This window comes from Delphinus delphis, chromosome 8 (assembly GCF_949987515.2).
Source record: "Delphinus delphis chromosome 8, mDelDel1.2, whole genome shotgun sequence".
Classification (NCBI taxonomy): Eukaryota; Metazoa; Chordata; class Mammalia; order Artiodactyla; family Delphinidae; genus Delphinus; species Delphinus delphis.
The window spans coordinates 44,299,161-44,318,857 of record NC_082690.1 but is presented as its reverse complement, the minus strand read 5'-3'; the positions used below and the strand labels follow the sequence as shown (position 1 = coordinate 44,318,857).

Genomic DNA, 19,697 nt, shown 5'->3' with positions numbered 1-19,697 from the left:
AAGCACTATGGGTTTTATAGAAACAAATGAAACATACATGTTCTTTTAGTTGCCAAAGGGGATGATGAGTGTTATTATCCACGAGTAGAGGGAGACTGAGAAAGTTTGAATTTACAATAATGAAATTGGTTTTGGGGCTCAGCCATAAGTGTCTTCGAATCATCTTCAAAGTCTGGTTATCTTCAAGGTGGATGTGTATTGGGAAAACCAAGATTTCATAAGAAAATAACAAAACTGCATAACTGAAATACTTCTAATCTCTAATGTTTGTGCAAGAATCTTTTTTATTGGTGTTTGATGATCACATGTATTGTAGGCTTCTTCATTGCCTGAGTGAGTTTCTAGTTTGATTCGAGTTAATAGCATAGGTGTTAGGGCAGGCTTGCTAAAGTATCCGAGGTGTATGCTGAATAGTCTTGATGTATTAATCAGTATTAATGTTGTGAAATCAATATCTGTGTGTATTCTTTACCACTTCCAATATTCCTGTTCTGCACCTTCTATTAAGGAACACATTCAACAGAGCTACTTTTCTATCTTTTCTCCGTTCCTTTGTGAATGGTAGTATTTAAGGGGATTATTAAATATATTAAAATAAGTAGACTGAATTTCAAATGAATGAAGAGAGAGGTATTTACAGGACTTGCATGCTTCTGGAATCCTCCTGGGATTTTTTGCTGGCAGCGTAGCCTGTAAATATTTAATATTTTCCAGAAATTATCCTCAGGGGCTCAATCCATTAACTCAAGTGCATACTGCAAAAACAGCCTCATATACTATTGACAGTACGTGAACAGAGGAAGGAAAGAAAATGAAATGGTTTTTCTTTCAAGTGCCAGGATTTAGTCATCTCTGTGTTCTATGGATTTAGTTCAGGGCTTGGCAATACTGGAAGTTCTAAATTCAACTTTGCTGAAATTAGTGAATAAATGAATGAATATATCATCCAGGGTTTCATTTAAAGAGCTTAAAGCACCACAACTTTTTCTATTGTCTCCCTGAGTGTCCTTGGCAAAGCCAATTTCTAGTGCAGTTCAACTATTTCAGGAATGTTTCCCATATACCAGTAGATGGCAGTACCTCTTCACTTCTCATCTTTATTTAAGAGACAGAAACGAGGCAAGAGATTGAAAAAGAAAGGGATGGAAATGAAAACAGATAAAGATAGATTTTTAAATTCAGCACATTGTGTTTATTTAATTTTTATGAATGGAATTTTTTAAAAGTGAACTGTTAAGAAGCAGGGGCAAGTAAAATATGTCTTAAGTTAATTGGAAATAAGTCATCAAACACATTTGACTTTGTGCTAGCTCATCAAATTTCATACCAATGTGTTATATTTTGATTAAATGACACTGTGTATGTTCTTCCAAAAAATAAGCTCATCAAGAGCCATGTGGAATATATGGTTTTTCCGTGTAAATGTCACCTAGTTCCTTGCCAAGGTGAGTACTCCAGGTGTGGTAGGCATCAGTTTTTTTAGGATTTGGGGGTTCTACTTTGTTTTCAGCCTGGTACCTTGGAGAGTGCTTAGGGAAAACCTCAAACTATTTTTGTCTCCAAAATGTTTAAAATTTGTTGAGCAGCTCAGGATGCTGAGAACATCCAGACAAATGCATGCCCTAGCACTGAAGCATAATACAGAAAACTGCCCCAACAGGAGCTCATTATACATTTCCACAGAGATTCCCAATATGTGAAACACATTGATGCATTCAAATTGCATCTCTGCTACAGTAGTTGCTAGGGAGCAAACTGAAATCACCAATTTCATTTCCTTTAGAATGAATCCTTACTTGAGGCTTAAATCATGAGTGCCAGAATAATTTCCTCAACCTCTTCCCCTCATTACACTCACCATTCCTCCATCTACTTCAGCCTTCTCATACTGACCCTGCTACAAAAGGAAAAAACATGACTAAAGCCTAGGGAACAATTCAGAATTTTAAATAGTGGGTCCAATTTCCACTTGATATTTTGGTATCCTCTTATTTAGCCTATTTTACAATTTGTCAACAGCTGAAAGCACAACCTTAAACATTTTTCTAATCTACAACCATTGTTAACTGCAGAACACAGGTCATGGGAAAAATACATTTTTCTTGAAAAGGAGTATCTTCTCACATATTTCTCATGAAATTCATTCCTCTGAAAGTAAACTGCTATAGGGATAGTTTGACTAATTTTATATTGTATGCAGATATGTATTTTTATTTAGTTGTTAATATTTAGGAGATATATAAAACTAACTATATAGTTATAGTAGAAACAGGAACTGGTAGGAATGATATAAACAAATTACAAAGGACACAGACAGATACTTCATGTTCACAATGAGCATATGTGTTTTCCCTTGACCTATCTGGAAATAACAGAATGCACACAAGTCAACCATTTCAGATACATACTCTATTATAATTTTTGATGTTTGTGTATGTTTCCCCATTAGATTTTAAGACAGTTGAGGGTAAGAAATGTTCACATTAATTAATTCATGCAATCATGCTTTTATTAATCACTTATTGCATACTTAATATGCAACAGACTGGGGATAAAATAATGAATAAGACATAACTTCTGCCTCTAAGAAACCTAAAGTATGTAAAGGCAAGGCAGACACATACAAGTAAGGTCAATAAATTATGGGTGCCACAATGGAAGTATGTATTGGCTACAGTGGTATCACAAAATCTTTACTGTCTATAGGAATCTTTACTGTCTATAGGAATGTAAGGTGGAGTGATGGAAAGCTTCATTAGAAAGGAACTCTTGAACTATTTTGAAAGATGTACAGGAGTTCACTAGACTGAATAACTGTGAAGCAGAATATTCTACACAGAAGGATCAGTGTGTGAATTTAAAAAGGGCATACATAGTGTGGTTTATTTGAAAAGTGAAAATAATTTGTGTGAGAAAGTGCAAAATATAAGGTGGTAAATGTAGATAGCAGTATGGTCAGGAAAGCTTTTCATGTCATATCGAGAAATTTGGACCTTATTATCTGGGCACTTAGAGTCAGGAATGAGTTCTGAAGGAAAGTGACAGTCTTATTTGTAGTTTTGAAATTTCACTCTGACGGAGGTATAGTGGACCGATTGAGGGGTATTTGGGGGTATTTGAGGGGTATTTGGCAACAACGAGATACGTTGGGAGACTTTGTGATAGTTTAGGCAGGAGATGGAGGATGAGATGAGTCCAAGAGAAAAAATTAACAAGCTCAGTTTTGGATAGATTTCAATTAAGATGTCTGTTGGGATTCCAAGAAGAAATATATAGCAGCATTTGGAATCAAGGGCAAACTCTGGATTAGAACTGCGGCCTTGAGAATCTATCCATATATAAATGCTGACTAAAGCCATGCATATGGATGAGACCATCTAGTGAAAATGGAAAGAGAAGAGAAGAAAGGACAGACCATTGGAAAATGTAATGTTTAAGGTGTAAATGAGTAAAAAGGAGCTATAAGATGAAAAATATGAGAAAGGCAAAAACCAAAGAAGGAGAAAGGGGCCTTGTAGAAATAAAGGTAGGAATATGACAAGTGCAGAATAGAGGTAAAATAGGGTAAAAATCGACAAGAGTCTCTTGAATTTGGCAATTAGGAAGTAATGAGGGTCTTTTCCAGAGTGGTTTATATGGAGTAGTGGGGTAAAAACCTGAAGGTTGAAGTTTGAAGAAGGAGTGGGAGGTGAGGAGGAGGAGATAAATATATAGATTATTCTTTCAAAGAACTTTATGGAGGGAGAAGAAAGAGATATCAACTAAGTGGGTGTTAATGTATATATTTGGAATTGACCTTACCAAGCACATTTTGTCATCATTACAATACCATTTGCAGACATAAGTGTGATCCGTGTAACACCCAGAAACATTCATGCTCTATAAGTGAATGTGATTCTCTATCTTAGAACACTTAGCTATATAATCAGGTAGAACAGTTAAGGTGTAGTATGGTCAAAGATGAAAGCTTATGGCCTTGTGAGGGAGAGCAGAGTGGAATCCATAGCTCTAATTTTGAAAATTCTCTTTGAGTTTTCCAGATGGATGGGGTTTGTCCTTGCTCAGCATAGTTTTGCCTTGTGGGTTGGGAGCAGAGAATTCCATAAGCTATGTAAATGCATGACTGAATGGAATGAAGAGGAACTATTAACTCATAAAATGTGAGAGCTGGAAAAGTTCTATGAATAGAGACATAGCCTTTGCCCTTAAGAAAGTTAGTGCAAAGGGAAAATTAGACTCATAAAAATAAAAGCAACAAAATATCAAAGATGAACTGAAAGAAGCATGCAGTAATGTATAGGCTACAGTGGAGAAACAAAATGAGGAGAGAGCTCTATATTGAGGTTGTGGAAGAGAGTTATATGAAGCTTCCTGGAGGAGATGACACTTGCTCTGTTGTGAAGGATGTTTAGGAATTTACCAGGTTGACAAAGTTGGGGAGAAAACTAGTAGCTGATAAATGATATTATGTCTGAGTGATTGAAAAGTCCTCCTACCATTATGTAACATTTGCTGAAATTCTTGTCAGAGATACAAGAGTCAAGAAATAATTCTTTTATAGTAACAATAAAACCATAGAATGGTATTATCATGATATGATAATGTATGAGTTTACTTGTACAAATTACCATACCACAAAGAAAGCATGGACCAAGCAGAAATACCCGAGCATTGACTGGTATTTGTGTATGTTGCCTGAGTGCTTTAGTAGTGTACTCTCTGTTTATGAGCAGACATGTACAGGCCTAGATTTAAATAAAAGGTCAGTGTCACAGTATAAGCTTTATAGCTGATGACATATTTACAAAAAAATCAAATATATGTAACCATGAAAGCAAGCTAAACATCCTTTTCAAGGTTTATACAAAAACACATTAATATATTGGAGATTGGCAACAGGTGAAACTTTGGCTTATAACACAATTTAATATTCACTTATTCATTCCCACTTTTTTATTTTTAGAAATTTATTTATTTATTTTATTTTTGGCTGTGTTGGGTCTTGTTGCTGTGCACAGGCTTTCTCTAGTTGCAGCAGGCGGTGGCTACTCTTTGTTGCAGTGTGTGGGCTTCTATTTGCAGTGGCTTCTCTTGTTGCAGAGCACAGGCTCTAGGCTTGTGGGCTTCAGTAGTTGTGGCACACGACCTCAGTAGCTGTGGCTCGTGGGCTCTAGAGTGCAAGGCTCAGTAGTTGTGGCGCACGGGCTTTGTTGCTCCGTGGCATGTGGGATCTTCCCAGACCAGGGCTCGAACCCATGTCCCCTGCATTGGCAGGTGGATTCTTAACCACTGTGCCACCAGGGAAGCCCTCCCACTTTATTTTAGATACTTAAAAATATTTAAAAACTTAAAGAGATATTTGTATACTCATGTTCATAGCAGTATTATTCGAGATAGTCAAAAGGTGGAAGAGACCCAAATATCTGTCAACAGATAAATGGATTAATAAAATGTAGTATATAAATGTAGTATATACATGCAGTGAAATATTATTCACCCAGAAAAAGGAAGGGAATTCTGACACATGCCACAATATGGATGAAATTTGAGGATATACTAAGTGAAATAAGCCAGTCACAAAAGGACAAATACTGTATGATCTCACTGGGATGAGGTAAATGAGTAGTCATTCTCATAGAAACACAAAGTAGAGTAGTGGTGACCAGGGGCTGGGGGAGGGGGACATGGGAAGTTGTTTAATGGGTGTAGAGTTGGGTTTTGCAAGATGAAAAGTTCTGGAGATTTATTGCACACCAGTGTGAATATACTTAATACTACTACACTATGCACTTAAAAATGGTCAAGACGGTAAATTTTATGTTATATGTATTTTACCACAGTTAAATACATACATATATTTAAAAATTAAACTAGAATAAAAGACTGATGGAACTCCTGCAGCCACTCTAAAACACAACTTAAAAGCCATTGCTTTACCCAATCAGCTCAGAGGTGAAACCTCAATGTAGAGCACCTAACCAAGTTGCCCACATGTGCCTAGAGTGTTTGTGGTAGAGCAGGTCTAGGACTCTTTGTACCTGACTCTGAGTTGAGTTCTTTCTGTAATAAAACACTTTTTAAAATTCCCACTTTGTCCTCAAGAAAGCCTATTCCTATCACTAGCACTCCTACAAGTAAAGGAAATTAATGCGTATTACATCTGTTTTCCTTTGTTCTGGCAGATAGAAAAAATATTATGTTTCACTCTTCATTTTGAAAAAGAATGCTAGAAAAATGCAGACCACGAATAGATATTCAGATTTAAGAATACACAAATTCATTTCCATATTAATAATTCAAAAGGGTTTCTTGTTAAACTTGGATATCTTTGCTTCTTGTGGTACGAGCACTAATACATTTGTTTGCTTTCTTTGTGGTTAAGTTGTGGTCATAAACTTATATGACAAAACAAATGAGCAAAAAATGAATTTATATAGGGTTTGACTTAATTATTGTATGAGAGATTTTATATCATTTTAGAAATGAGTGGCATCGCATTCTACAATCCTGCATCTTGTAAAACCAAATAGCAGAAAATTAAAAACAGATTGAGAACATGTTTAAACTAAAAAAAAGAACCCTTATACTCCAATACACTTAACCAAATATAGGTTAACTCTGGGAAAACCTATAACCATTGCAATTTGCTTAGTTGTGTTCACATGCCATAACTAGAACAAAGTCTGCAATTATGCAAGTAGTAAATGTAACAGCAGTCCTTGAAAGTCAATTGTACATGTTATGATAGCATATACTTAATTCATTTCACCTATATCAACAACTATATTTGGATTTGTAAAGAAAAGCACTTTTTTGTTGTCTTAATAGTAAGACTTGTTAAGCACCTGTTAAATGTATTACAACACATGCGGTGCTTTGAGGCTTAAAGTTGACTTAATAAAGACTCTCTCTCAAATGGTTAATGGTGGAGAAAGACTAGACATCATTAACAAAGATGCTGTGTGAACTTTGTGAACAATTCTCTCAATGCCTCTCCTTGATTCACTTTATCTTTTGCATACTTTTTACTTCTTCTTCCGTTCTCCTGCCTTTCCACTTTTTGTATTTGATCTGATTACCTATTCCCTCCTTCCCGTTCATTCTTTTCATTTTTGTATTCATGTATTAATTATACAGCTTTTCCTTGATTTACATATGTTTTCTTTGTTCTCTGTGACTGACTGTAGGAGACAAGTGTGTGAAGAAGTTAAGGGAGAGGAGTGATAAGTGGTAGATAATTGTGTAATGTGGCTGAAAAGATTGAGGCTTTTGATATGAGTCATAAGGTCACAAGTTACCTTTGCAGTTTAAATATCTGGATTTGACTAGAACGCTGTGAATAGGTGTTCAAGGAATTAATTTGAAAGGAGGAATCAAAAAATAGATATTTATCTTTGCCTAGATAATGTACCAAAGAGATAGGAAAGCAACGCTGTACCAAATGTAAAGGAAAAAACTCAATCCATATTTTTCTAGAAAAATTATTTTCAACAAGAAAAAAATTTGAGAAATATGTTTCACTATGTCTGATTCTAAGATTATTGCATATATCGTGTTTTCCCAAAATTAAACATCCAATTATTTTTTAAAATTCTTTTTATTTTTGACCATGCCCTGCAGCATCTTAGTTTCCCAACCAGGGATCAAACCCATGCCCCCTGCATTGCGAGTGTGGAGTCTTAACCACTGGACCACCAGGGAAGTCCCCTTTTTAGAATCTAAATTTCCTAATAGTATGGTAAATCTCTATTTCCCCAGAATGATGTAGGCTAAAGTATTTCGGTTAATGGAAGGTTCTTGTTAACTGAGGCTTGCCAAAGAGCTCATATTTTGCACTGGATTCTAATGTTTTGAAACTTGTAACAAAGAATTAAAATTTATTAAATACCTCCAATAATTGCTAGTTCCTTACCAAAACTTCTTAAACATTGAAAGCATAGAATTAGAATTCTTCAGGCCTCTGTTCTGTGTTCCATCATTCTTTAAAAGTGTAACAAATTTAATAAGATAGTCATAAGTATATTTTTAAAGAAAGCTACTTTATAATTATACAGTGGCTTTGTAACACACTCCTTATTTATAATTATCTAGTGTTTTTGTAAAATACTATGTACATTCAGCTCTGAATATCTTGATTGCAGGGACTTAGCTTGTTCCTCTTTGAATCCTCAGCATGCTTCTTTGCATATAGCGAATAGTAAATATTGACAAAAATATTGAATTTGTGACTTAGGGCTTTTTGTTCTGACACAGGAAAGAGGCTGAAATCCTAGAAGGCTACCTATTAATGATATTTTCTCAATATGATACTGTGTCCAAAAAGGATCAATAAATATTTGCTCTCACTAGGAAAGATATTGGAAACAAAATGAAAAAAAGTGCTTATCATAAATTACCCTAAATTATTGAAATAGCTACATTTGGAAGTTCTGGTTCTCAGCCTCAAGAATACTACAGCATATCTGAAGACCATTTAGAGAAAGTACACACAGCTTTTATTAGTAGAGATCAGAAAGTATAGGCTTTAATTTGACTGGCCTTAGTTATAAAAATGTATCTTACATTAGAATTGAATAAGAGACCTATAGGAGAAAATAATTTTGGACCTTATTTTCCTCTCATGAATTAAGTACTTAAGTGACTGTGAAATTGCCCTTCTAAGCAAAAGGAAAGAAAACAAGAAAATATTTACACTTCTGTGATTATAATGTTTCTACAATTAAGAGTCATGTTGGAACAAGATCCAAATAGCAATGGGATTAATTAAGTAAAAATCTACACATCCTCTGTTTCTTATCATGATTATATGAGCTTCTTTCTCTATGTTTGCTGAGGAGGAGAGAACAGTCCAAGATATTCAGCTATTTAACTATGATTTTTGTGGTTAATTTCCCAGGAATGTAGTATTTGTATATGAGGTTTGTGGTGACCAGAAAACTTATATGTTTGTTATAGGTTATTCTATTTGCTCACTCAGCCAATAAAATGTTTTTTAATGGAAAATTGAATTTCCTTACTTAAGCTGTAAATTAATTTATTAGCTTTGAGAAAATTAATTCAGTGCTCTATAAATGAACTCCACCATCATATAATCAATTCAATACCATGTGTCGGTTTTGTGGTTAAAAAGAACGTTTTGACTAGCTCTCCTCCATAGCTGCCAAAAATTAGTGTTGCCTTTGACAGATCTAATTTAAATGCAGTATGAAGCTTGGAGCCTTTTACATGCATGACAACAGCTTAAAATATAGGACTTTCACTTAGAAAACCTAAAATCTGGGAGTAGTAATCACCTAAGATTCATGAAGACAATGGATGTTGTTAACATTGACTTATTTACTTGGAAACACTTAAACTTGAAAGAGTAAACCTGAGACAATTGAGAGTGTATAAGTAAATACTAAGAAATGTTAAAGGCTTAAACATGAATTAGATCATTAAGGTATTAGTTCAATTAATTACAGATGAAGTCAAGATTAAGGTAGGAGAATATCACTGAACTTTTTGAGTTTGTATTAGAAAAAATTACTCTGCTTCTTTACCAGAACATCTTTAGATGGTACCATCAAAGTTTTATTGGATTAGATAAAATGAATTATTTTGGCTAGTGTTAGAAATCTGTATATGTAAGAAATATATTAAATATTTGCAATTAGATGCTGATATTTACAATATTTAAAATATATTCTAATAGAGTTACCATATAATCCTGCAATCCCACTCCTGGGCATATATCCAGAGAAAACTCCAATTTGAAAAGATACATGCACCTCAGTGTTCATAGCAGCACTATTTACAATAGCTAAGACATGGAAGCAACCCAAATGTCCATCAACAGATGAATGGGTAAAGAAGATGTGGTACATATATACAATGGAATATTACTCAGCCATAAAAAGGAATGAAATAATGCCATCTGCAGCAACACGGCTGTAACTAGAAATTATCTTATTAAGTGAAGTCAGACAGGGAAAGACAAATATCATATGATATCACGTACATATGATGTCTAAAAAAAATGATACAAATGAACTTATCTACAAAACAGAGAAAGACTCAGAGACATAGAAAACAAACCTATGGTTACCAAAGGGGATAGTGGTGGTGGTGGGGAGATAAATTAGGAGTTTGGGATTAACATATACACACTACTATATAAAATAGATAAACAACAAGGACCTACTGTATATCAGAGAGAACTATACTCAATACCTTGTAATAACCTATAATGGAAGAAAAATCTGAAAAAAAATTTATTGAATCACTTTGCTGTGCACTTGAAACTAACACATTTTAAATTAACTACACCTCAATAAAAAAGCATATTCTAACTTCTACCTTCTAACATGCTCTATGTAGAATTTCCCTTTCCTGTCTCAGGCAATCCCATAACTTTTTGGTCACTTTTGGGTAAAAAAAAAAAGTCTATTGCAGTACTGTACAATTTAAATCAGTTGAGTATTTTAAGTTCATATTCTTCCTTCTGCATAACTTTTTCTAAACCTCAGCCTGAGGGTCTCATTGTAAAGAAGGGCAAAATCAGCTCTTTAATTCCTCTCCTGCCTTTTTCTAGGATCAGAGATGGGGAAATGTGCAGAAATATTTTTACTTAATTGGTGCCTTTGTAATCTTCTTGGTTTTCAATGAGATGGGTATGGCCAGCATTTAAATGGTGACTCTTTCATGTGGATCATGTGAAGTCATCACAGATTTTGTAGGTTTTCCCACTGAACAGCTTTATAATGTGGAAGCCATTCTCTTCACACCTTCCTTGAGTTCTCTTTCCCCACAATATATCATTTCCGTTGTTGCTGGAATCAGCTTCTGAGGTGGCTACTGAAGCCGATTTACCTTCTTATCTGGCTCATGGGAAATTCCCACACCTTTATCATGCCAAACAGTTTGAATGTTGCGTGTCTCACTGCTGTCTCCACTTTTCACTTTGCATAGTCTCTCCACCCTCTCTTCCTTTTTCACAAATGATCTTGAGGGCCATAGGCAGATGTCCACCTAGAGAAGGGGATACCATCTTGTCTTCTTGCGTGCACCCCAATCTCTATAAATTGTTCTCTGGGAGCCTCCTTATTGGAATGAGAGGAGCAACATTTATCCTTCCTTTGTGAAGGAAGGATGTAAAATTTTACTAGGATATCTACACTTCCTACAACTCTATTCATGGACCCTTTTATTTCCTTTTTTTTCCTCTCATATAGTCTTTTTTATAGCAAGGAAGCACTCATTTATTCTCCACTTAAATACCATACTTAAGATTAAAAATCACGTTTGGCAGTGTACTGCAGGATGCTAAATAAGACTTCACACATGTCGCTTTGGATTTCTTGATATCTTGTTATGTTTTTCATCATCCATTGGAACAATTAGTTCAGTTTCCTAGAAACATTTGAACAGTAGTTACGTGTTTGCCCAATAACCCAGTACCCTCTGGGTTTTTGAAGTGAAGAATGTTACTTGTACAAGTCAGAATCTGATACCAATTAAATGGTGACAGCTTTGACAATAAATGAGAATATGCTCTTCCATGGCTAAGAAGGTAGACTTGCCACAGCTGACAGGTCCCAAAGATACATGGACTTCTCATATAGTCTTGAGGGGTACCAGGAGGGTTGATGGTGTCTATTTCTTTCAGTTAACCCTCCCAGAAGCTCTCTTTAGAATGCTTGTGGTGGCACTTGGATGAAACTCTAAAGCAATTGGAAAAGTCAGGTTAACAATCAATTACATATATATTGAGCTGGAGATTTGCAGGAATACTTTTTCTTCCAATGTATTTTTTTATTCTCCCGTCTCCCCAATTTTCAGATACAATAAATGACTTGAAGAAGATACTATTTAATGAAATATTAAAGGCTTTAGAATCATTCTATCCTCCATGCTTTCTCTCTTTAAACCTGAAGACTCATCTATCACTTAAAATTCAACCCCCTCTTTTTTTAATTTTTTACCAATTTCTCATGAAATTAATTATTCATTTAAATAGTTCTCAACTTTCTCCTTTGAGACATATGATGACATTATGATAAAAGAAGAATAAGTTTTATTACTGTGAATTTTTTTATAGCTAGCAATTATTTAAATGGTTGGAAGAATTGTAGTTCATCTCTTTCTCACAGACATATAAGGGCCAATACAGAGTATGTACATCTATGGGAAAAAAAATTAAATTCATATATACTTCATGCCTGAAAAATGTTTTCATTTATATGTGCCTATATGTATTTTGTGGTATTCAGAATGAAAATAACTTTCCTCTCCCCTCAAAAAGAGTCTACTTCTAAGAAGACTAAGATAAGAAGGTTTCTTCCATTTAAAGACAAATTCTTTACTTTGAAAAGTAAAATATAATAGTTGATTAAAAATTCAGTTTTTTGGACTTCCCTGGTGGCCCAATGGTTAAGAATCTGCCTGCCAATGCAGGGGACACGGGTTCAAGCCCTGGTCCAGGAAGATCCCACATGCCGCAGAGCAACTAAACCCATGCACCACAACTACTGAGCCTGTGTGCCACAACTTTTGAAGCCCACGTGCCTACAGCCCGTGATCCACAACAAGAGAAGCCACCACAATGAGAAGCCCATGCACCACAACGAAGAGTAGCCCCCACTCGCCGTGACTAGAGAAAGCCTGTGTGCAGCAACAAAGACCCAATGCAGCCAAAAATAAATATAAAGAAATTAGTTTAAAAAATTCAGTTTGTTAAATCTGATTGAAGATTCAGTCCAAAGCAATTTTGGAAGACTAGTATTTTAATTTGCATGCTGTAGTTTTTTATGCATTTATCTTATGCAGCTGGCTTTCAGTTTTGTGAAATAGTCAAGCAACTGTTGATAGGTGTGTTGAATTTAGTAAGACTGCCTTCCTTACTTAAATGATCTGTTTCCGTTGAACTGCAAGTTAAAGATGACCTCATGCTTGCTGACATATTATTAGTGATTGATTGTTAAAGGAATGTTGATATTTCCTTATGATGTTTATTTTGCTTCTTCATATATCATGTTGACCTTATTTTTTGTCCATTGTACACTTTCTGTTTTCTTTGAGAAGGACACCAAGATAAATGTTCATAAAACAAGTTATGAATTATATCATGGAAAATATCCAAATAGGAATTATCTACTTTACAAGTACCAAATCTATCTCTTTTAAAAATATAAAAATAAAAAATAAAAGACCTTTTTTATAGGTCAAAATTTTCTCTTATTTATGCCTACTATTTATTTTATCTTTGAGTTACCATTACTTAGTTTAAAATTTTTCTAATACAGTAAGTCCTCTACATATGAATGAATTCCATTCTGAGAGTATGTTCATACGTCCAATTTGTTCGTAAGTCCAACAAAGTTAGCCTAGGTACCCAACTAACACAATCGGCTATACAGTACTGTACTGTAATAGGTTTATAATACTTTTCACAAAAATAATACATAAAAAAACAAACACAAAAAATAAAGAAACCATTTTTAATCTTACAGTACAGTACCTTGAAAAGTACAATAGTACAGTACAACAGCTGGTCTACAGGGGCTGGCAGCGAGTGAACAGGCAAGAAGAGTTACTGATTGGACAAGGGAGCAGAGGTGGGAGATGGTAGAGCTGAAGGATTGCCAGCAACAGGAGACGGAGGCCAGGCTGCAATTTCACTCACACCTGACGTCGATGTCACAGGTTCTGGTTCCTTGCTGGATTCAACTCTATCTCCCCTCTTGAAAAAATGATCCAGTGATGTCTGGGTAGTAGCTCATTTTTTCTTGAAATAGATGACATGGTAGCCCTGGATTGCATTCTGAACAGCTGCTGCAACCTTTGTGTACTGTTCTACGTTTGGGTCCTGTGCCTTAAAAACTAACAGTCATTCCTCAAATAAAGAAAATCCCCCTGACATTTCCTGCATCGTGAATCTCTTGGGTTCTTCAGTTACTTCTTCCTCTTGTCTTCTCTCTTCATCCTTTCTCTGGGCCTCCAATGCCATCAGGTCTTTGTAAGCTCCTCGTATTGCACAGCAACAGTACTGTAAAGTACACAAAAGCACAACCACCTGTAGAAGCTGCACACACGTGACAATGTATGCCAGACACGTGAACTAACTTACGTGACTGGACATACAAACGCATGTTTTCATCTTTGAAAGTTTGCAACTTGAAGTTTCGTATGTAGGGGACTCACTGTATTTTGTTATAACATGTTATCTAACTGAAAATATTAAAAACATTTTTAATTAACTTAACATCTTAGAGTCATTTCATTAATTCACTCATGCTTTTATTCAGCATCTTTTTCTAAACACCTGTGCTGTACCAGCATTGAGCTAGATCCTGGAAATATGCTGGTAAACCAGAGACAAAGTCTCTGCCCTCATGGAGCACAGCAGAGTCTGGTTATGGAGATAGGAAAAGAAAAATAACTAATAAATGTATAAACTAGAAAATTAAACATTGATGAGCATCTGAAGAAAATAAGCACAGGGCTCTTATAGCACTTAGTTCATTGAAAATTTGTGTGATAAACTCATCAGTTATTCGGTGTCAAGTATGCATAACACATACACATACTCTTTCACTCTCCTAAGAAATCATTATAGTTTGCTTGAACTTTAAACAAAATTCCGTCAAATATGGCTTTTCAATTATGATAGCTTTGCTATTTTAAAAATAATACACAATCACAAGTGAGGTAAAATGGACACAACAAGAAATTTAGTTTCCATTAATAGCCTGTGACAACTGTGAACAACATGGGATACATGTGCCCTTAGGATGAAGCCTAATTCTCCAGCCTTATCTCTCACTGTTCTTCAGTAATCCTTCTCCACCCATGTTCCAGTCTTAGGGAAGTCCTTGCTACTGAACATGTTTTATTTTTTCTTGCCTTTGGCCCTCTGAATGTACCATCTCCCATATTTTCTACATTCCCTACATTTTGTCTCCTTCCCTCCCCCTACAGAGCTATCATGTCTCAATTTAGACTAGTGGTTTTCAAGATGTGGTCCCCAGAAGCATCAGTATTACCTGGTCTTGTTAGAAATGCAAATCTCAAGTTCCATCCCAGACTATGGACTCAGGCACTGTGGGGTGGGACCCAGCAATCTGTGTTTTAACAAACCTTGCAGGTGACTGATGTACATGCCAGCTAACATTTGAGAAAACCTGGTTTAAACTTTTTCTAGAAAGTCTTCCCAAACTCTCCACAGACGAGTGAGTCTGTGTATATAGACTTCTTATGTGTATTTCTAACACAGGGTTGGCCAAACTATAGCCCTCCAGACCAAACCCATCCTGCAGCTTTTTTTTTTTTTGTAATAAGAGTCATTGGAATAAAATCACATCCATTTGCTATGTCTATGGCTCTATTGAGTTACAATTGCAGGAGGCAACAGAGGCTGTATGGCCTCCAAATCCTAATTTATTTTGTATCTGCCCCTTTGCAGAAAAGAAAAATAGGGCTGATTCCTGCTCTAATACTGTAACATAGCACTTATTACACTAAATTATCATTAGTTGTTTACTTACTATTCCTTTATTTCCAGGTACATTTCTGAATTCTGGGATGCATTCACCCTCATGGATCTTACATTCTGGTGGGGGAGGAATAGACAGTGAACAAATAAATATTATTCCCTTATTCAATAACATGATTGGAATTGTATATTGTTCACTATGGTGTCTGGCCCAGTGTCTGGTTCATAGTGGACATTCAATAAATATCTGTTTTTTTCCATTTTTTAAAATTGAAGTATAGTTAACTTACAATGTTGTGTTAGTTTCAGGTGGACAGTAAAATGATTCAGTTCAGTGAATCTTTTCCAGTATAGGTTATTACAAGATACTGAGTATCGTTCCCTATGCTATATACACTAACTCTTTCTTGTTTATCTCTTTTATATACAATTGTGTGTACATGCTAGGTAACCATAAGTTTGTTTTCTATGTCTGTGAGTCTATTTCTGTTTGGTAAATAAGTTCATTTGTATCAATTTTTTAGACTCCTCATATAAGTGATATCATATGATCCTTGTTTGACTTACTGCACTTAATATGATAATCTCTAGGGTAAATATCTATTAATTAAATGAATTGCCAAATGAATGAATGAAAAAATGCCACAGAGTGACAGGAAAGACAGTTCTGTTTGTACATGAGAGTCAGAGTACATGTAACTGACCTGTCTTGGGATTATTTTACTCTTCCCTGTTCATAGCTAATATCCTGAGATTCTACACTCAATGAGTCTCAACCCTCATTTGGTGTTTGATTGCCACAAAAAGTGCTACATACCTCAGATAATATTAAAAAATTTAACTCAGCTTTAAAGTTTTAAAGTAATACATTCTTTTAGGAGAGGAAGCAAGGTTCATATATATATATATATATATATATATATATATATATATATATATATGGCAAGCACAGTGAGTCGTGAGCCATTTCTGCAACTCCAGTAGTTGGGAATGATCACATTCTACCTTACTATGGTATTTTAAGATATAGGCTACAGATATGAAAAATAGTTTGGATCTTGTTTGAGTGGTTCATTATTTAAAGCACCAGGATAGCCTTATGTAAAATAATATTTATCTGTATTGAGAGAGTAGCCATTTTACTTTATGTTGTTTACATCAAGAAGAAATTATGAAAACAACCCCACAACATTGTAAAGAAATTATACTCCAATAAAGATGAAAAAAAGAAGAAATTAATCTCAAGTCACTACCAATTATGTATTAGTCATACTGATGGTAAAAATCCTGATCCAACATATTACTTTGTTCACTGGCAAATTCTATCCAATATGATCAAGTAAGAAAGAACTTTATTTTATTCCATCTGGGGATATATGTATATGTATAGCTGATCACTTTGTTATACAGCAGAAACGAACACACTACTGTAAAGCAATTATACTCTAATAAAGATGTTAAAAAAAACAAATGAAAACTGCTAAAAAAGTGAATCAGGAGCTTTAAGTTAGTGACTTTCAGATGGAAATAAGAAAATCATGAACAGCTGAAGATTTCCCTGCATTTGGAGCTAATTATTAACTCTACCTATGAAGCTAGTATAGATATCAAGCCAGTGAAGGTACCAGATTATTTGTACATTAAAGTACCTATTTTGATTTGTTTTATGATTAAATAAAATTGAGGAGATATCCAATGTGTTTTCCAAGTGACCATTTCTAATTATGTGACTTGATACTCAGCCTATTCACAGAAAAACCCCAGCAGAAAGATATACAGCCCGAAGTTTTGATATTGGACATTGAGCACAAAGTTGTGCATATAAAATGTATAACACAGTGCTTGGCAGATAGTAAACACTCAATAAGTGATGGCCATTGTTACTAACCAGAATCTAAAAATTGACTTTCGAGAGGGACATGTTTTCTGATTCAAAGATGAGAGACAACATCCCAAAGATCTCCTCTCCCTGCAAAAAAAAAAAAAAAAAAAAAAAAAAAAAATTCATGGAAGGGATATCATTTGAAGTAAGTCATAAATAATAGTTAATATCTGAGAGATAGAAATGGGAGAGAGTTCAGAGAAAATGCCAGGCTACATGTACATTTCTGTTGCCCTCTCCTTCCCCTTAGAATTACTCATTGAGTGGAGCAGCATCCAAAGAAAACTGGGTCTGGAAGCAGAGAACAAGGTCTTGCCTTTGTGGAGATCCTGGCAGGAAGCACATACATAGGACTTACCTCTTATCTGGGCCTGCCCAGATCCTGGACACTACAGAGAAGATCTCTTGTTGGACCAGTTAGAGCTTTGTGCTTCCTGAAAAGAAGTTGGTCCATTGAGGTCTATGGAGCACTAAGAAGAAACTAACACCTGCCCATCCACATTTGCTGTAAGAACTTAATGGTCCCTCAGGTCCCTAAGTACCTCCCCCAATGCTGAAGAATTTGGAAGAGTTCTCTTTATCTCTTTTACTAGAAAGAATTAACCATTATAATTTATGGGAGTAGAGGGATTTTCTCCTTTGGACTCAATAGGTGGTCAAAAAACCTCAAGCTGATATATCCCCTGCTCAGAGGGCCAGACACAACATGTCTCCCACAAATTGTGGGATTAGAATAACTTGGGACTGAAAGTAATGGGAGAGGAATACATTATAAAAAGAGTGCCCTTGGAATTGATGCGTAAGCCTTAGTAGAATGTAAAATTTCCGTAGAACCTCCAAACTGACGAGAGGAATGAGATAAAGGTAATTTGATCAAACAAGTAAAAAAAAAAAGTATGGAAAAAAATAAAAGAGAAAACAGCAGTGTATAATAGGGACTTCCTGGGTGGTCCAGTGGTTAAGACTCCATGCTTCCACTACAGAGGGTGTGGGTTCAATCCCTGGTCAGGGAACTAAGATCCCTGTGTGCCATGCAGCATGGCCAAAAAACCCCAATGTATAATGGATAGAGGAATTATTGAACAAATTATGCGGCACCTGTTCTTTGGAAGTTTATACAGCATTAAAGAAAATTAATAAAAACTATATAATTTGAACTGGAGGTAAAATTTCTATGAGGTATTCATGAAGAAAAAAATCAAAATGTAGAGAATTATAATGTGATCATATTTTTATAAAACAAACAATGGAAAATCTAGATGACTATAAGTTTGTGTGTGCAAATATATTTGGATTGTGTATGATTATATGAGCGTGAAGAATAATGTAGACTAATAAAGATTTCTAACATGACTTATGGGGTGAGGGTAGGAAGGGCTTATATTAACAGGAGATAATGTGAGTAAATATGCAGAAAGAGAGGGGGCTGAGGGAGCCAAGAAACATAGGAAAAGCATAATCAACAGTAATTTGATCACACAAATAAAAACAAAAATAGGCTACTGTGAAAAAAAATTCACAAAAATGGAAAAAAAATTATGCAATTAAAATAATACAAGTACATTTATATGTACAGAAGTGGTTTTAAAGGAAAAAATTGGAATGGGCAGAGGTGTACCAGACAAATTAAAAACAAAGAAAGGCAGGAGAAGCAAAGTTGATATTAGACAAGTTAGGAATTTTAGGTTAAATAGGATAAAAAGAACACTGTGTAATAATAAAAAATAAAAGAGTAGTAAAATGCAATTCTTTATGGAAAAGAACAGTAATAAACTTATATTTTCCAAAAACACAGTAGCTGATTATATAAAGACAATTTATTAAACCACAGGAGAATTTGATTAAAAAAATTAAATTAGGATATTTGGATTCACATTTATAGACCATGACAAATCAGGTAAACAAAAAGAAGTTCAGATGGGAAGAAATTGAATAATATAATCACACTTTGTATGTGTGTGTAGGGAGAGAAAAGATAGATAGAGAGAGACAGAGAGACAGAACCTTGCATCTCACAAATAGGAGACAATTTTTTTAATATCCATGGGATATTTTTAAAATCAGTGTTCCACTTGCTGACAAAGAATAAATGAAAACATTTTAAAGTAGAAATTTTACAGATCACATCCTCTGATAGTTAATTTTATAATCTAGAAGTTCTGAAAAATCAACTACTTGGAAATTAAGAAACATTCTCTTAGATAACCCTTAGATGAAGGAGGAATTCAAAAGTGAAATTACAAATTATCTAGAGAGTTATAAAAGGAAAACTCTACATTGAAACCCATGGGACACAGGTAAAAGTATTCTCATAGAAAAATTTACATTTTAAATGGTTTTATT

At 34.8% G+C, this 19,697-nt stretch overlaps 1 non-coding gene across 1 annotated transcript; it reads right to left on the bottom strand.

Moving 5' to 3' along the window:
• Positions 1 to 11,460: 11,460 nt before the first annotated feature.
• On the bottom strand, positions 11,461 to 11,592 carry LOC132430373 (small nucleolar RNA SNORA24). Its single transcript, XR_009520468.1, has one exon. It is a non-coding gene; the product is annotated as a small nucleolar RNA SNORA24 (small nucleolar RNA).
• Between the last annotated feature and the right edge of the window lie 8,105 nt (positions 11,593 to 19,697).